The sequence below is a fragment of the Camelus bactrianus genome, unplaced genomic scaffold (genome assembly GCF_048773025.1).
Source record: "Camelus bactrianus isolate YW-2024 breed Bactrian camel unplaced genomic scaffold, ASM4877302v1 HiC_scaffold_32, whole genome shotgun sequence".
Classification (NCBI taxonomy): domain Eukaryota; kingdom Metazoa; phylum Chordata; class Mammalia; order Artiodactyla; family Camelidae; genus Camelus; species Camelus bactrianus.
Window position 1 is genome coordinate 227160 of NW_027413947.1, and position 19642 is coordinate 246801.

Consider the following 19642-nt stretch of genomic DNA (forward strand, 5'->3'; position numbering starts at 1 on the left):
TTTCACTGACCGGCAAATCTTAAAAGAATTCAGCAGTTTGAAACTGATCCTAAAACACAAGTTGAGAATCCTTCCCTGAAGAGAAAAGTAGCAAGATGAAATGGAAATAAGAAAACCATTATTGGAAATGCAAGAAGAGCCTGAGTTGCAAAGAAGTAAGAAGAAGAAGGCAAGGAGGACTTCAAAATCCTAAAGATGGGAGTGGGTAGCAGGAAATCATAGGTGATTTTAAGCACTATCTTAAGTGAATCAGCTTATATGACTGTCTGAAGCAAAAGGAGAGATGCATGGCCTAATGTGTTTGCAAAACAAACAAACAATCAAACAAACAAACAAACACCAAAAGGTTACACTTGGATGACATATAAAAAAGAAACATGTTTATTCAATACAAAATACTCAAAGTAATGTCAAGGATCATTCAACACGCATCAACCCAGTATGGAGGCTAGCATGTACTCAACACACTTGTATTCAGAAAACAGATGCGTGCATTAATATTCATAAATATTGATTCAAAAGTGCATATCGTGACCCAAACCAAATGACGGTTTTGAAAAATATTCAGTCATACAACGTTATATAGACTTACAAGTCTTCCAACAGGATGTACGAATGCCATATTCTACCCGATGTAGTGAAGAAACGGCATAAGACTATAGCAAAGACAAGCAGCTCTGCAAAACTATACTAAGAGCAAAAGAGACAGACAGGAAACAGCACATAGGGATTGGATTCACTTCTAGGAATTTCACCCCCATGAAACAAATGGATCCTTATTCTGAGAGTGTGGGTGTTTCAGCAGAAAGCAACAGACGGATATGTATTCTGGGTGAATGGATATTACACAAACATGAGTTTCCTTTAGTGGCTCTCTGTGTACTGCGAAGTGTTAGAAAATTTCAAGACGTGAGAAACCATAAACTAAAAATGGACACACTTCCATCCGTTTCTACAGTGTATTCAGATCTGGAACAAAGGAAAGAGGGAAGATAAAAGGACCATGGGACGCTAGTGGATTGAATCACATTTAACTAAGGAACCTCTAGTATAATGCAGCTCCTACCCCAACGTTGAGAAAATGCAGCAAACATTGGGGATGGCTGTTACCGGATGGAATTCCAGAAGGAATGTTGGTGTGTACCGTGAGGCTTGTTGTGGCTGGTGCATCCAAGGTAACTGGGCAGAATTCTGAGGGTGGATCAGTGTGATGGAAGGGCTGTCGCCCTCTGTGGAAATTGGCTTTTGTCTTTTGCTGAGGAATCTGTGTAAGTTCGAGTTACTGCTGCTACCCAATGACCTGAGTTCATGGGTAAGTTTCCAAAATCTGAAAGGGCAGACACTGGAATATCTGCCTGTCATCAGCTTACTGGTGAAGCTCCGAGGTACATTCAGATTTGCCCAGTCCTGTTGAAGTCGACTTTATGGGAGACAAGAAGAGAACCTGGCAGAAAAGCTGGCTGCACAGTTTGAGCAGAGATGCGAACATATGGATGAGAGTTGTTCTGCTACAATGGAGAATACTGGCATGGAGACATCTCTAGAGAATAGCAGGCTCGAAAGTCTTTCATGAGACCTACTGGACATCGGTGATGCTGGTAGAAATATACGGACTTTCAATGTGCACTAGAGAAAGTTACTCAATTCCCTGCTCCAAGAACAGGTCCAAGATTCCTGACGTCTAAAAGAGAAGAGATGGCAGAGATGAAAAAAGCGCTCGTGTTCTTGGAAGAGGTCGTTAGAATCCACACGTCCCATTGGGCATTTACAAACAATTCAGACCAAAGTGCACCAAGACCAGGTAAGACTTTTCCCATTATCGCCCTAGCTATCAAGACCCTGCTCTACCCTCCACTCCACTCATGCATCCATTTTAAAGATCAGCACCTGAAGTGAAATGAAGCCAGTAGGAGAAGAGAAATCCCCTCCAAGAATAAGAGTTCCCCCAACTTCACACTCTGTGAACAACTGTGAACTCCTTAAAGGTCAAAATCTCTCGACTATAATAGATAGGAATTGAATACTCAGCTCACACAAAGAAATGATGACCTTCCCCTGGATTCAGCAAATGCTGGGATTATGTCTTCTTTGGGGTGAAGGGAGTGTGGTAAGTGAGGGGAATCTTTGACTGAACTTGAATATGTATTAGGCCTCAGTTTTTCAAGATAGAATTGTCAAATATTATAAGTCAGATAGTGAACTTAACTCTAAAATCATGAAAGACATTAAAGATACTGGTTATGTGGAGCGACTTTCCCTTCAGTCAAGCCTCGGGTGCACGATATCATGGGGGTGCACACTTGGTTGTGTGAAATTGCTTTACCCAATATGTTAGGATGATTAAGCATTCTCATCAATGATAGGAGAACACCTAGTTCACAATTGCCTAGCATCGCTGCATCAGGTATCTCATAGAAAAATTCCTCTACGTGCTTTTGGAATCAAGCATAAATGTATATATTTTGTTTGGTTTTTCTTGTATGTTCCTAAAGAGAAATGTTACACCTTGAAATGCCAACAATGGCCAGTATGTGTCATTGTGAGTATAGGGAACAACATGCACAATGGAAACCCAGGTTCTCGGTTATTTCATGGTTCCAATAGGTGTTTCACGGTTCATGTTGGTGTTGGAGGTTTCAAAAGTAAAGAGTTGACATATTCCCTTCAAAATATTGGACAGCGATTTTACTTTCTAACTGTATGTATTTTTCTTAGAGGTGACATAATGTTACAAAATTGGCAAGGCTGGCATTTCGGTGGATTTAGTATGTTTCAAAAACTAAATTCATTTTCCTATAAATACCAAAAAATGTAAATCAATTCTGTTAACCTTCTTAAAAACTGCAACTGAGTTATCAACACAATGTCAAAACTGGAGTCTACGGACAAACCCTCCCACCATGGCTGTATAGAAAATAGATCAAAACAATCTTCACATTTCTGTGAATTATATCTGGAAAGTGTTGATTTATCAATGCTCAGTTGGCAGAGAACCAGTGTAACCTGTGCTCCCTCCCTCCCATGTACATAGCAATGTATACATCCACTCACCCAGCCCTTGGCACAGGAAAGATGCCGAAGAGTGGTCTGTTATTCCAAAGACAGGACGAGGCCTCAGAAAACCTGGAAGTAGAAGAAGACAAAGTAGAGAATGGAAACCAGTGCAGGATCTGACCTCTGGTAATGGAGCATCAAAGGTGAAACTCGGTCTAACTTGGATGCACACTCTCAAGCGGGGAGCACACATGGGATTGAAGTTGATGTGCGGAGTGTTAGAAGAGTGCACAGCAGATGCTTGGCTGACAGAACTAAAAGAAACCACAGAAAATATCCCAACAATTTAATCTGAGACTAAGATCCAAGCTGCCAAATTTGAGCTAGCAGAGGCAGCGGAAAAAGAGGGATAGGGCTACGGATGATGGCACACGCAGATCTCAGGGATCTAGAGTGCATTGTAAGATATGTTGAGTCCTATAAAGAGAGCAAACAGAACTGTGACCTCAGTGAGAAAGCAACCACACTGGCGTGTGTGGTTGAGTTTATCGATATGTCCTATGGCCACATCCACTGCATCTGCAGTACCAGGGACCAGTTTGGCATTTTGCCAGCAGAGCACATGTGGGGCTAAATCAGAGATATCATGCACCTTGTCTGAGCGTTTCAGGGTGCATCAGGTTTGAAATCAGTATTAAAAGTTTTGGATATGCTACATTCGTAACCTGGACTGGAATTATGGTCTGCTTTGAGGCAGAGGATGCGGAACAGCTCTGTGGTTGCCTTTGTGAACACATGACACAAGGATGAGAGAACAAGGAAGAGTGGTCAAAGTCCACAGCGTGAGAAGTTGAAGCATTTCCTTCAGCATTATCTCCCAAATGCAGACGCTGCATTTTGGATGGCATTGACATGGTAATGCACCGAGGACACATAGGTCGGTCTGCGGGATCATTCCAGCAGGCCCTGAAGTATGACATCCATACATATGTTTCCACTGGTGTTTCTGTAGACAGAGAAGCTCTGAGAAGAACTGGTAACATTGGGATATTCCCATGGCAAAAGAAAGTACAAGCGCACTGTCTGTTGGCTGTGTTGGAAACAGTCCAAAATGACATACAGAAAAATGCAGAGCTGAAAACCTTTAGAAGCTTCATTTCCAATAGGAGAAGGGCCCTGTGCACTTTCAGAATTGTGAGATTAGCATAATAAAAGTGAGGTTATACTAATTCAAATAGTATGGTGGTTTCATCACAACAAATGCAACACCAGCAATTAGAGATATAACAGACAATACACGCAGGAACAGGACATGGCATCAATGTCTAGGGAAAATTGTCCTCACAGAAATATCATGGAATTGCGTACACCAAAGAGTCTAAAGTTTTCACTTAACCAAGCCTTATAAATCTATATTAGATACCTGATAGTACTTGACCCTCAGAGGAAAAGAAGTATAGTAAAAGAAACAGGAAGTACCATTTAAGTTCCAAAGAGATTGAAGGCCCAAACAATAAGCTTTTAGCAACTAGACGGAAAAATGCTACCAGAGCAAGCATTGAAATCGGAGGTGAGGAAACCACTGTAGAACAACAGTGTCTCAGAATCACAAAAGGCAGAATACCAGAAAAGGGGAAGAGAAACTATAAAGAAGAACAAATAATATCAGGAAACTCAATGGATGAGATAATAACTGGGCTAAAGTCAGTCCTAAGCAGACTAGATAATGCAGAGGGACTCGTGAATGACCGTGAAGACAGGTGAACAGAAATCCCTCGATCAGAAGAAGACATAGAAAAGCAAGTGCAAACCAACGTAAACATCGCTGTTGAATCTTGGGGTAAGACAAAGCATGAAAGAATAGGATCCATAAGAGTCCCAAATGGAAAAGCAAGAAATAAAATAAAAAATTCTGAAAAGCTATTTGAAGAAAAATCACAAAGAAACATGCTGAAAGCTAAGAAACTATCATCTATACGAATTCAGGCAGTACACAGTGTCCAAAGTAGGTGGAATCCCAATAGACCTACTTGCAGCTGTATAATTCAAATCAACAAAGATCATGATCATCCCAGTGATTTAAAATGCATGTAGAGGAAAGCAATTTAGTCACAACAGAACCTGCAGAGGGGTTTCAGCTCATATCTCGGCAGAAATACTGCAGAACAGGGAGGAGTGCAAGGACATAGGCCATATCCTGAATGAGAAAAAGCTGTGATCATGGGTAGCCTATGCCACATGACTGCCATTTATAATAACGGCAGAGCTAGGGATATTCACAGACCAGCAAAGCCTAAAAGAATTCAGCAGTTCGAAACTTATCCTAAAAGAAAGATTGAGAATTCTACCCTGAATAGAAAAGTAGCAAGATGAAACGGAAATAAGAAAAACCATTATTGGAAATGCAAGAAGAGCGTGAGTTGCAAACAAGAAACAAGAAGCAGGCAAGGAGGGCATCCAAGCCATAAGATGGGAGAGGGTAGCAGGAAATCATAGGTGATTCTAAGCACTATCTTAAGTGATTCACTTATATGACTTTCTGATTGAAGCAAACGGAGTGATGCATGTCCTAATGTGTTTGCACAACCAACAACAAGCAAACAAACAAACAATCAAACAAACAAACAGACACCAAAAGGGTACGGTTGGCTGACATATACCAAAGAAACCATGAGTATTCAAAACAAAATACTCAAATTGATGTCAAGGATCATTCAGCACGCATCAACCCAGTATCGCGGCTTAAATGTACTCAACACACTTGTATTCAGAACACAGACGTGTGCATTAATATTCATAAATATTGATTCAAAAGAGCATATCGTGACCTAACCCAAATGCCGATTTTGAATAAGATTTGGTCATAGCCTGTGATAAAGACTTACAATTCTTCCAACAGCAAGAATGAATGCCATATTCTACCCTACGTAGAGAAGAAATGGCATAAGCCTACAACAAAGACAAGTAGCTCTGCAAAACTGTATTAAGAGCAAACGACACAGACACGAAAGTGCACGTTGGGATTGGTTTCATTTCTAGGAATTTCAGCCCCCATGAAACAAATGGATCCATTTTCTGAGAGCGTGGGTGTTTCAGCAGAAAGCAACAGACGGATATGTATTCTGGGTGAATGGATATTACACAAACATGAGTTTCCTTTAGTGGGTCTCTGTGCACTGTGAACTGTTAGAAAGTTTCAAGACGTGAGAAACCATAAACTAAAAATGGACACACTTCCCTCCGTTTGTACTGTATATACAGATCTGAACCAAAGGAAAGAGGGAAGAAAAAAGGACCATGGCCCGCTATTGGATAGAATCAAATTTACCTTAGGAACCTCTCGTCTGATGCAGCCACTCCTCCAACACTGTCAATATTCAGCAACCATTGGGGATGGCAGTTACCGGTTGGATTCCAGGTGGAATCTTGGTGTGTACCGCGAGGCTTGTTGTGGCTGGTGGATCCAAGGTAACTGGGCAGAATTCTGTGGGTGGATCAGTGTGATGGAGGGGCTGCTACCCTTTGTGGAGATTGGCTTAGGTCTTTTGTCCGGGAAGCTGTGTAAGTTCGAGATACTGCTGCTGCCCAAAGACCTAAGTTCACGGGTAAGTTTCCAGAACCTGAAAGGGCAGAGAGTGGAAGATCTGCCTGTCGTCAGCTTACTGGTGAGGCTCCGAGGTACTTTCAGACTTGCCCAGTCCTGTTGAAGTCGACCTTATGGGAGACACGAAGAGAAGCTGGCAGAAAAGCTGGCTGCACGGATTGAGGAGAGATGCGAACATATTGATGAGAGTTGTTCCGCTACAATGGAGAATACCGGCATGGAGACATCTCTAGAGAATACCAGGCTCGAAAGACATTCATGAGACATATTGAGCTTCACTGATACTGGCAGAAACATTCGGAGTGTCAACGTGCACTTGAGAAAGTTACTCAATTCTCTGCTCCAAGAACGGGTCCAAGATTCCTGACGTCTAAAAGAGAAGAGATGGCAGAGATGATAAAAGCGCTCATGTTCTTGGAAGAGGTCATGAGAATCCACAGGCCCCAGGGGGCATTTACATCCATTCAGAACAAAATGCACCAAGCCCAGGTAAGCCTTTTCCCAGGTTTGGGCCTTGATATCAAGCACTTGCTCTTCCCTCCCCTCCACTCAGGCATCCATTTTAAAGGATCAGAAACTGAGCTGCAATGAAGCCAGTAGGAGAAGAGCAAGCCCCTCCTAGAATCAGAGTTCCTCCGTCTTCACACTCTGTGAACAACAGTGAACTCCTTAAAGGTCAAATACTCTCGACTAAAATAGTTAGGAATTGAATATTTAGCTCACACAAAGAAATGATGACCTTCCCCTAGATTCAACAAATGCTGGCTTTATGTCTTGTCTGGGGTGAAGGGAGTGTGGTAAGTGAGAGGAATCTTTGACTGAACTTGAATATGTACTAGGCCTCAGTTTTTCAAGACAATATAGGTAAATATTATGTCAGATAGCGACCTGAACTGTAAAAGTCGTGAAAGAATTTAAAGACACAGGTTTTGTGGACCGTCTTTCTCTTCAGTCAAGCACCGGGTGCACGATATATAGCGGGTGCAGACTTGGTTGTGTTAAATTGCTTTACCGAACATGATCAGATGATTAAGCGTTATCATCACTGATAGAAGAACACCTGCTTTTCAATAGCCTAGCATAGCTGCATCAGGGTTCTCATAACTAAAATTCCTGTATGTGCTTTTGGAATCAAGCCTAAATGTATATATTTTCTTTGGTTTTTCTTGTACTTTCCTAGAGAGGAATGTTACCCCTTGAAATGCCAACATTGGCCAGTATGTGTCATTGGGACTATAGGGCAACCCATGCACAAGGGAAACCCAGATTCTCAGTTATTTCATTGTTTCAATTGTTTCTTCATTGTTCCTGTTGGTGTTGGAGGCTTCAACAGTAAAGGGTTGACATGTCTCCTTCAACATTTTGGACTGTGATTTTAGTTTCTATCTGTCTATATTTTTCTTGGAGCTGACATAATGTTACAAAAATTGACAAGTCTGACTTCTAGGTAAATTTAGTATGTTTCAAACACTAACTTCATTTTCATATAAATCCCAAAACATGTAAATCAATTCTATTAACCTTCTTAAAACCTGCAACTGTGTTATCAACACAATGTCAAAATTGGAGTCTTCGGACAATCCCTCCAACCATGCCTTTATAGGAAACAGAGCTAAACAAACATCACATTTCTGTGAATTATATCTGGAAAGTGTTGATTTATCGATGCCCAGTTGGCAGAGAACCAGTGCAACTTGCGCTCACTCCCTCCCATGTACAAAGCAATGTAAACTTCCACTCACCCAGCCCTTGGCACAGGACACATTCCGAAGAGTGGTCTGTTACTTCCAAAGACAGGATGCAGCCTCAGAAAACCTGGAAGCAGGAGAAGGCAAAGTAGAGAATGGAAATCTGTGCAGGATCTGACCTCTGCTGATGGAGCAGCAAAGGTGAAACTCTGTTTTACTTGGACGCACACTCTCAAGTGGACAGCGCACATGGGATTGTAGGTAATGTGCTGAGTGTTAGAAGGGTGCACAGCAGATGCTTGGCTGACATAACTCATAGAAATCAGCACAACATATCCCCAAAATTGATTCTGAGACCAAGATCCGATCTCCCAAATTTAAGCTAGCAGAGGCAGCGGAAAATGAGGTATAGAGCTACAGAGTCTCAGGGATCTGGAGTGCGTTGTGGGTTGTGGTGGGTTCTATCAAGAGAGCAAACCGACCTGTAACCCCAGTAAGAAAGCAACCACATTGGCGTGTGTGGTTGAGTTTTTCGATATGTGCCATGGCCACATCCACTGCATCTTGCAGGCCCAGGATCAATTTGGCATTTTGCCAATAGAGCACGTGTGGGGCTCAATCAGAGATGTCGTGCATCTGGTCTGAGGGATTCAGTGTCCCTTGGGCTTGAAATCAGAATTAAAAGCTTTAGGATTTGCTACAGTCATAACCTGGACAGGGATTACGGATTGGTTTGAGGAAGAGAATTCGGTACAGCTTTGTGGTTGCATTCGTGCACCCATGACCCAAGGATGAGTGATCAAGGAAGAGTAGTCAAAGTCCACAACGTGAGAAGCTGAAGCATTTCCTTCAGCATTATCTCCCAAATGCAGATGCTACATTTTGGATGGCACTGAAATGGTACTGCCCAGAGGACACAAAGATCGGTCTGCGGGATCATTCCAGCAGGCCCTGATGTTTGACATCCATACATATGTTTCCACTGGTGTTTCTGTAGACAGAGAAGCTCTGGGAAAAACTGGTAACATTCGGACATTCCCATGGCAATAGAAAGCACAAGTGCACTCTCAGTTTGCTGTTTTGGAAAGACTCCAATATGACATAAAGCAGAATGCCGAGCTGAAAACCTTTAAGCTTCATTTCCAGAAGAGGAAGTGTACTCTGCACTTTCAGAATTGTGAGGTAAGTGCAATAAAACGAAGTTTTACTAATTGAAATAATATGGTGTGTTCATCACAACAAAGGCAACACCAGCAATTAGAAGTATACCAGACAACACACACAGGAACAGGACATGGCATCAATGCCTTGGGAAAATTGTCCTCACAGAAATATCATGGAACTTTGTACACCCAATGGTCTAAAATTTTCACTTAACAAAGCCCTATAAATCTATATTAGATACCTGATATTACTTGACCAGTAGAGATAAAGAAGTGTAGTAAAAAGGAACAGGAAGTACCATTTTCAGTTCCAAAGACTTTGAAGGCCCAAAAAATAAGCTTTCAACCCTCTAGACTGCAAAATGCTACCAGAGCTAGTATTGAAAACTGAGGTGAGGAAAACATGAAGTACAACAGTGTCTCAGAATCACAAAAGGCAATATACCAGGAAAGGGGAAGAGAAACTCTAAAAACGATCCAAATAATATCAGAAAACTCAAGGATGTGATAATACCAGGGCTAAAGTCAGTCCAAAGCAGACTTGATAATGCAGACGGACTCGTGAAAGACTGTGAAGACAGGGGAACAGAAATCCCTCGATCAGAAGAAGACATACAAAAAGAAGTGCAAACCAATGCAAACACTGCTGTTGAAGCCTGGGTGTAAGACAAAGCATGAAAGAGTATGATTCGTAAGAGTCCCAGATGGAAAAGCAAGATTAACAAAAAAAGTCTGAAAAGATATTTGTAGAAAAATCAGACTGAAACTTGCTGAAAAACAAGAAAGAATCATCTATACGAATTCAGGAACTACACAGCTTCCAAAGGAGGTGGAATCCCAATACACGTACTTGCAGCTGTACAATTCAAATCAACAAAGATCATGATCATCCCAGTGATTTAAAATGCATGTAGAGGAAAGCAATTTAGTCACAAAAGAACCTCCAGAGGGGTTTCAGCTCATATCTCGGCAGAAATATTGCAGAACAGGGAGGAGTGCCAGGACATAGACCATATCCCGAATGAGAAAAAGCTGCAATATATGGGTAGCCTATTCTACAAGACTGCTATTCCTATTAAAGACCGAGCTAGATAATTTCACAGACCAGCAAATCCTAAAAGAATTCAGCAGTTAGGAACTTATCCTAAAAGAAAGATTGAGAATTCCACCCTGAATCGAAAAGTAGCACGTAGAAATGTAAATAAGAAAGACATTTTTGGAAATGCAAGAAGAGCAGTGAGTTGCAAAGAATAAACAAGAAGGCAATTAGGAAATCAAAATCCTGAAGATGGGAGTGGGGAGCAGGAAATCATAGGTGATTTTCAACACTATACTAAGTAAATCATCTTACATGACTCTCTGAAGCAAACGGAGAGATGCATGGCCTAAGGTGTTTGCAAAACCAACAACAAGCAAACAAACAATCAAACAAATAAACACTAAAAGTGTACGGTTGGCTGACATCTATCCAAAGGAAACATGATAATTCAAAATAAATTACTCAACGTGATGTCAAGGATCATTCAGCCTGCATTGACCCAGTATCGCAGCTTAAATGTACTCAACACGCTTGTATTCAGAACACAGATGCGTGCATTAATATTCATAAATATTGATTCAAAAGAGCATATCGTGACCTAGCCCAAATGCCGATTTTGAATAAGATGCAGTCATAGTCCATGATATAGTATTACAAGTCTTCCAACAGGATCAATGAATGGCATATTCAACCCTACGTAGAAAATAAATGGCATACACCTATAACAAAGACAAGTAGCTCTGCAAAACTGTACTAAGAGCAAAAGAGACAGACAGAAAAGTGCACATTGGGATTGGTTTCACTTCTAGGAATTTCAGCCCCCATGAAACAAATGGATCCATTTTCTGAGAGTGTGTGTATTTCAGCAGAAAAGCAACAGACGGATATGTATTCTGGGTGAATGGATATTACACAAACAAAAGATTCTTATAGTGGGTCTTTGTGTAATGTTAACTGTTAGAAAGTTTAAAGACGTGTGAAATCATAAACTAAAAATGGACACACTTCCCTCCGTTTGTACTGTGTATACAGATCTGTACAAAAGGATAAAGGGAAGAAAAAATGAATCATGGGACGCTAATGGAGAGAATCACATTTACCTTTGGAACCTCTCGTCTGATGCAGCCCCTCCTTCAACACTGACAAGATGCAGCAACCATTGGGGATGGCAGTTACCGGTTGGATTCCAGGTGGAATCTCGGTGTGCCCCACCAGGATTCTTGTGGCTGGTGGATCCAAGGTAACTGGGCAGAATTCTGTGGGTGGATCAGTGTGATGGAGGGGCTGCCGCCCTTTGTGGAGATTGGCTTAGGTCTTTTGTTCGGGAAGCTGTGTAAGTTCGAGATACTGCTGCTGCCCAAAGACCTAAGTTCACGGGTAAGTTTCCAGAACCTGAAAGGGCAGAGAGTGGAAGATCTGCCTGTCGTCAGCTTACTGGTGAGGCTCCGAGGTACTTTCAGACTTGCCCTGTCCTTTAGAATTTGACTTTATAGGAGATATGTAGGAAGCTGGCAGAATAGCTGGGTGCATGAATTGAGGTGAGATGCGAACATATTGATGAGAGTTGTTCTGCTACAATGGAGAACACTGGCATGGAGACTTCTGTTGAGAATACCAGGCTCGAAAGGCATTCATGAGACATACTGTACCTCGCTGAAACTGGCAGAAACATATGGAGTGTCAACGTGCACTTGAGAAAGTTATTCAATTCTCTGCTCCAAGAAGGGGTCCAAGATTCCTGACATGTAATAGAGAAGAGATGGCAGAGATGATAAAAGCGCTCATGTTCTTGGAAGAGGTCGTGAGAATCCACACGTCCCAAGGGGCATTTATAAACCACTCAGACGACCAAGCACGAAGCACAGGTAAGCCTTTTCCCAGGGTTGGCCCTTGGTATCAAGCACTTGCTCTTCCCTCCCCTCCCCTCATGTATCCATTTCAAAGAATCAGCACTTGAGTTGCAATGAAGCCAGTAGGAGCTGAGCAAGCCCCTCCTAGTATCAGAGTTCCTCCTCCTTCACATTCTGTGCACAACAGTGGACTCCTCCATTGTCAACTACTCTCGACTAAAATAGATTGGTATTGAATTCTTCGCTCACACCTTGAAATGATGATCTTCCCCTAGATTCATCAAATGCTGGGCTTATGTCTACTTTGGTGTGAAGGGAGTTTTGTAAGTGAGTGAATTTTTTGCCTGAATTTGGATATTTATTTATCCTCATTTATTCAAAATAGTATTTGTAACTATTATAAATCTGTTATTGAAATGAAGTGTAATTGTTGGGATAGATATGTAATGACACTTTTTTTGTGGACCATCTTTTCCCTTTTGTCAAGTCCCAAGAGCCGGATATAATGTGATTGCTGTATTTTTGGGGTTAAATTGCTTTTCTCAACATAATTAGTCGATTAAACATTCTCATCTTTGATAGAAGAGCACATGATTCTCAATAGCCTAGCAAAGCTGCAGCAGAGTTTTCATATCTTTAATATCTCTAAGTGCTATTGAAACCAAGCCTATGTAAAAATACATTGTTTGGGTTTCTTTGTGGTTTCCTAAATAATAATTTTTCCCCTTGAATCGCCAACATTGACCAGTATGTGTCATTATTAGGAAAGGGCACCACATGCACAATGGAAACCTAGGTTTGTGGTTGTTAATGGTTCTAAGAATTATTTCATTGTTTCTGTTACTGCTGGAGGCACCAAGAGAAAACTGTTGACCTGCCTCCTTCGTGACTCTTGGCTGCTAATTTATATTTTCTGTGCATTTTTCTAATTTGGATATTTCAAGCTGGTACCTAAATTTGGCAACACTGTCTTATAGTTAGATTTAGTATGTTTCTAAAACTGTATTTATTTTGATACATTTCCCATGTATGTAATTCAATTCTGTTTATTATTTGAAAGTCTGCAACTGAGGTATGAACACATTGTCAGACCTGGAGTTTCCGGACACATCCTCCCACAATTGATATACAGAAAAATAGCTAAACAAGAATCAAGTGTCTGTGAGTTATGACTAAATTGTGCTAATTTATCCATGCCAATGTGGAAGAGTACCAGTGCAAACTTCGCTCACTCTCTCCCATGTATACAGCAAGATAAACATACTCTCTCCCAGCCCTTGGCTCAGGTACCCTGCTGAAAAATGCCCAAACATCTCTTACTTCAAAAGTCAGAAAGAATTCTCACATAACCTGGAAAGAGTAGAAGGCAAATTAGAGAATGGTAATCAGTGCAGGACCTGACCTTTGGTGAGGGAGCAGTAAAGGGGAAACTGTGTTTTACTGGAATGCACACTCTAAAATGGACAGGTCATTTGAGATGGAAGAAAATGTGCTGAGGGTTAAAAGAGTGCATAGTGGACGTTTGGCTGACATATCTGAAAGCAATAATCACAAAATTTCTCTGCAATTCATTCCCAGACCAATACTCCACCTGTTAATTTTGAGCTAGGAGTGCCTGTGGAATCTGTGTGTTAGGGCTGTGGCTGATGTCACAAATTTATTCCCAGGGATTTGGAGATTGTTTTGGGCTGTGGTTGGTACTATCTAGAGAACAGATCTGCCTGGGTCCTCTCTTAATATTAAATCTGCTGGCATATGTGTTGTGGATTAGCTTAGTAACCCAGGGCCTTAGTCACAGTCTTTCCACATCCATGGTATAATTGCTCACTTTCTCCATAAAGGAGAAATGGGTCTCATTCAGAGCCATCTTCATCTAGTTTCTAGAATCCAGGGCAATTTATTGTTGAAATCAGATTCTATAGCCCAAGGATCTGCAACTTTCATAGGCAGGATTGAAATTTCTTATTGTCCAAAGCAGAGGTTTTTGAAATGCCCCATTCTTGCCTTTGAGTTCCAATGCCTTATTGCAAGAGTTCTTGGAGCAGAGATCTGCTGAACAATAGGTGAATTTGAAGCCTTTCCATCAGCCTTGACTACCACATGCTAATGCAACAATAGTTGTGGTGCTGACCCAGTACTACACTAAGGACCCAACTGTGGCACTGCACGCTTCAACAGGTTCTAATGTGTGACATCAATAGATTTGTTTCCACTTTTGTTTTTGTTTGCAGAGAACCTGAGGGAACCCATTATAAAATTTTGACTTTTCCGTGGCAATAGTAAGGACGAATGCACTTTCATGAGAGTGTATTGGAACCATTCCCTATCCACATATCCAGCCGGCAGCCCAGAAACCATTTGGAAGCCTGTATTCCAGCAAAAATTACTAGTCCTAGCACTGTCAGAGCTATGATAAGCATTTAACCAAAATGACACTGCTAACTTTACTAGAATAGGTTGTATTCACCACAACAAAAACCATAATAGCAATCATAGATATAACAGGCAACAGACACAGAAGGAATGCATGGCATCATTACATACCAATAACAATCCTCACAGCATTAATAATAAATGTGCACAGAAATGATTTCACCTACAAAAGCTGTTCAAGTCTATAATAGATAAATGATAATCCTTAACCCATAGCGATAGAGAGATATAATAAAGTTAAAAGAACCATTCCAAATTTTCAAAAGACAGGAGTCTCCTGAAAGAATATCCAATGTATTAGACCACCAAAATTTACTAGAACATGACTTGAAAAGGGAGGACATAAAAACACTGAAGGAAATCTTGAGTCTATGAATACAAATGCAGGCTAGTATAAATGGAAAGAGAAACACTTTAGATGAGCCAAATAGTATCAGAAAACTCAATGGTGAGAATAGCTAAGCTAAAGACAGTCCAAATCGGACTAGATAATGCAGAGGAACAAATAAGTGACTTCGAAAGCAGGATAAACGCAATCACTCAGTCAGAACACGACATAGAAAAGCAAGTGAAAACCAATGTAAGCAATGCAACTGAAACCTGGGATAAGAGAAAACACACCAGTCTATGACTCATAGGGATCCCACATGGAAAAGAAGAAAGACAAATGGTTTGAAGAGATATTTGAAGAAATCAGACTGAAATTTTCTTAAACCAAAGATAGAACCAGCTATCTCAACACAGGAAGCACAGAGGGTCCAAGCATAATGAACCCCAGTAGGCCTACAACAATATATATCCTAATTTAAATGGCCAAAGTTGATAATAAAGAAATGATTCTAAATGCACCAAAATAGAAACAAGTGCATTGCAAGAGAACTTTCTAATGTCTTCAGCTGATTTCTCAATAGATAGATTGGTAATTTTTTCTTCCCTCTTTCATTTTGTGTTGATCTCTATTCCAAGAACTGATGAAAGGCAGATTCCTTCAGTCTAAACAAGATGAGTTGGCAGAGATTCTAAAAGTGTTCAAGTTCTTGGAAGAGGTCATCATAATCAACACATCTCAAGGGGCTTTTTCAGACAATACAAGAGACCATGCACCAAGCCCTGTTTATACTTTTCCCAGGAGTGGGCCAATGTATTAAGACTTGCTGTTCCTTCACACTAAGCCAGCCATGCAGGTATACCCTCAGTCTGCTACTGCACTCGAATTAGAGCCAGGTCCAATTTTACCAACACTGTAGGGAGAAACTGAGCCTGCTACTGCAGGAGACACAGCACTGTGTCCCATTTCACCAATCTTTCAAGGAGGCTCTGAGCCTAATCCTGCAGGAGACTCAGAGCCAAATCACATTCCACCAGCTTTGTAGGAAGACCCCCAAGCCTTCACTTGCAATGGATCCAGGAATGTGTCCAATTCCACTAGCCTTGTAGGGAGACTTTGAGCCTATTCCTGCAGGAGAACCAGATCTCTGTCATATTCCATCATCCCTCCAGGAAGGTGCAGGGCCTCCACCTGCAGGAGACTCAGGAATGGGTCCAATTTCACCAGTCCTGCAGGGAGACTCTGAGCCAATTCCTGCAGGAGACCCAGGACTGGGTCCCATTCCATCAACTCTGCACTAAGACCTTGAAGTGGGTCCAATTCCACTAACCTTGCTGGGTGACCTACAAGCCTGATCCTGCAGGAAAATTAGAGATATGTCATATTCCAGAAGCCCTGCAGGAAGACTGAAAACCTGCTCCTGCAGGAGACCCAGGAATAGGTCCAAATCCACCAGCCTTGCTGGGAGAGCACAAACCTGATCCTGCAGATGATACAGAGCGAGGTACAATTCCAACAGCCCTGCAGGGATATCCTGAGGCCACTTCAGCAGGAAACACATGACTGGGTCACATTCCAATATCCCAGAAGGGAGACTGTGAGCCTACTACTCCAGGAAACCCAGGACTTCGTCCCATTCCACCAAACCTGCAGTCAAACACTGAGACTGCATCTACAGAAAACACAGAGCGGGTCACATAACACCAGCCCTGTAGTGAGACTACAAACCTGCTCCTGGGGGAGAACAACCCCTTCCCAGAGAACATGAGCCAGCTCCTGCAGAAGAACAAGAGTTGTGTGATATTCTACCAGCTCTGTAGGTAATCCCTAGGCTTGCTCCTGCAGGAGACAGACATCCCAGTCCAATTTCATCAGTCTTTCCAGGGAGAACCCCAGCTTCCTCCTGTAGGAGAGCCAGAACTAGATCTCATTCCACCAACCCTGCATGGAAACACTGAGCTTGCTCCTGCAGGATACCCACAGTCAAGTCATATTCCACAAACCCTGCAGGGAGACACTGAGCCTGCAATTGCAAGAGACCGAGGACTGGGATGAATTCCACCAGCTCTGCAGGGAATCCCTCAACTGCTCCCATAGGAGACTAAGAGCCATCAGTTCTGGTGGGGTCCCTAAGCCTGCATCTGCAAAAAATGCTACAGAGTGGAGTCACATTCCACCAGCCTTGCAAAGAGAACAGAACCTGCTGCTGCAGGAGACAAAGAACTAGGTCCCATTCCACCAAACTTGCAGGGATACCCTGAGCCTTGGACCAAGGAATGGGACAAATTCTGCTAAACTTCTAGGGAGACCATGAGCCTCTCCTGCAAGAGAACCAGAGATGGGTCATATTACAGTATTCTTCCAGGAAGACCCAAGGCCTGTTCCTGCAGGAAATGCAGGAACAGGCCCAATCCCTCCAGACTGAAGGTAGAGTCCAAATCTGTTCTGGCAGGTGACCCAGAGATGGGTCCCATTCCACCAGCCCTGCAGGGAGACTCTGAGCCTACTTCTACAGGAGACCCAGGAATGGGTCCCATTAAACCAACCCTGAAGGGAAACACAGAACCTACAGTTGCAGGAACCACAGAGCCAGGTCACATTCCATCAGCACTGTAGTGACCCCTGAGCTGGGTCCAATTACACTATCCTTGCAAGGAGATCCTGTGCCTATTCCTGAAGCAGAACCAGTGATGGGGTCATGTTCCAACAGCCCTGCAGGAAGACCTGGAGCCTGCTTCTGCAGAAGACCCAGGACAGGGTCTGATTCCACCACCCCAGCAGGGAGAAAACTAGCCTGCTCCTGCAAGTGACCAAGGTCTGAGTCATATTCCACTAGCCCTGTAGAAAGAACATAAGACTGCTGTTACAGGAAACTCAGAGCCATGTGCCATTCCAGCAACACTGCAAGGAAACTCTGAGCCTGCCCCTGCAGGGAACAGAAACCCAGTCACATTCCACAAGCCCTGCAGGGATCCCTGAGCCTGCACATGCAGGAGACCCAGGCCTGGGGCCAATTCTACCAGCCCTGTGGAAAGACCCTGAATCAGCTCTGGCAGGAGACTAAGAGCCATGTCACATTCCACCAGCCCTACAGGTAATTTATCAGCCTGCTCCTGCAGAAGACCCACAGCCAGGTCACATTCTATGAGCAATGCAGGGAAACTTAGAACCTACAACTTCAAAAGACCCAAGAATTGGACCAATTCCAATGGCACTGCAGGGAGACCATGAGCTGTGTCCAATTCCACTAGCCCTGCAGGAAGGCCCCGAGCCTACTCCTGCAGGAGAACCTGAGATTGGTCATATTGCAACAGCTCTAAAATGACCCAGAGCCTGCTCCTCCAGGAAACCCAGGACTATGTCCCATCCACCAGCCCTGCAGGGAAACCCTGAGACTGTTCCTTCAGGAGAACCACAACTGGCTTACATTTCACCAGCAATGCAGGGAGACTTAGAGCCTGCACCTTCAAGACACCCAAGAATTGGACCAATTCCAACAGCACTGCAGGGAGACCATTAGCCAGGTCCAATTCCACTAGCCCTGCATAGAGACCCCGAGCATGCTCCTGTTGGAGACCCAGCACTGGGTCTCATTCCACAAGGCTTGCAGGGAGAAACTCTGCCTGTTTCTGCAGGAGACCAACAGCTGAGTCACATTTCACCAGCCCTGAAGGAAGACCCCAATCCTGCACCTGCAAGGGACCAAGGACTGGAACAAAATTGACTAGCCCTGTAGAGGTACCCTGAGCCTGCTTCTGCAAGAGAATCAGAGTTGGGTCATATTCCAACAACCCAGCAGGGACAGTCTGAGCCTGCTCCTGCAGGTGATACAGAGTAGGGTGAAATTGCAAAACCTTGCAGGGACACCATGAATCTGCTGCTGCAGGAGAAAAAGGATGGGGTCTCATTCCACAAGCCTTACAAAGAGACCCTGAGCCTGGTCTTGCATGAGATCCTGAGCTGGATCCTGCAGGAGACACAGGACTGGGTCCCATTCTATCAACCCTGCAAGGGAACCCGAACCTGCACCTGCAAAAAACACAGAACCGTGTCACATCCCACCAGCTCTGCAGGGAGACTGTAAGACTAGCCCTACAGGAGACCTAGAGCCAGGTTACATTACCAGTCCTGCAGGGAGACCCTGAGCCTGATCTTGTAGCTCCTCCTGCACCTACACACACACTTCTATGAGACCCAGAGCCAATTCAGGCATCACCACCCCTAAGGGCTGAGATGCCTCTGCAAACACCAACACTGTCATCTAATTCTCAGAATCAACCCACTCCCAGACCCGAACTTTACTTCCCTTCTCGTGGCATCATTTTTGTTTGTTTTTTCTGTAATTTCCTTGTTTACTTTCATGTCATTTAGAGTATCATCTATTTTTATGTTTTAAGTTTACAATAATAAAATTTAGATATTTTTCCATTTTAAATTGTGCAATTCAGGAGCATTAAGTGCATTCACAATGCTGTGTAAGCATCATCACTGTCTAGTTTCAGACTGTTTCTTTCCTCATAATAAAACCCTGTATCCAAAGCAC

General features: G+C 42.8%; 1 long non-coding RNA gene across 1 annotated transcript in view; it reads right to left on the minus strand.

The window, feature by feature from the left end:
• Nucleotides 1–420: 420 nt before the first annotated feature.
• The window catches only part of LOC141576769 (uncharacterized), a 34580-nt gene continuing 15358 nt past the window's right edge, over nt 421–19642 (minus strand). The window contains exons 3-6 of the long non-coding RNA XR_012505188.1: nt 8341–8413; nt 6323–6968; nt 3052–3123; nt 421–1681 (exon numbers count right to left, since the gene is read on the minus strand). This is a non-coding gene — a long non-coding RNA (uncharacterized LOC141576769). The remainder of the gene's footprint in view (nt 1682–3051; nt 3124–6322; nt 6969–8340; nt 8414–19642) is intronic.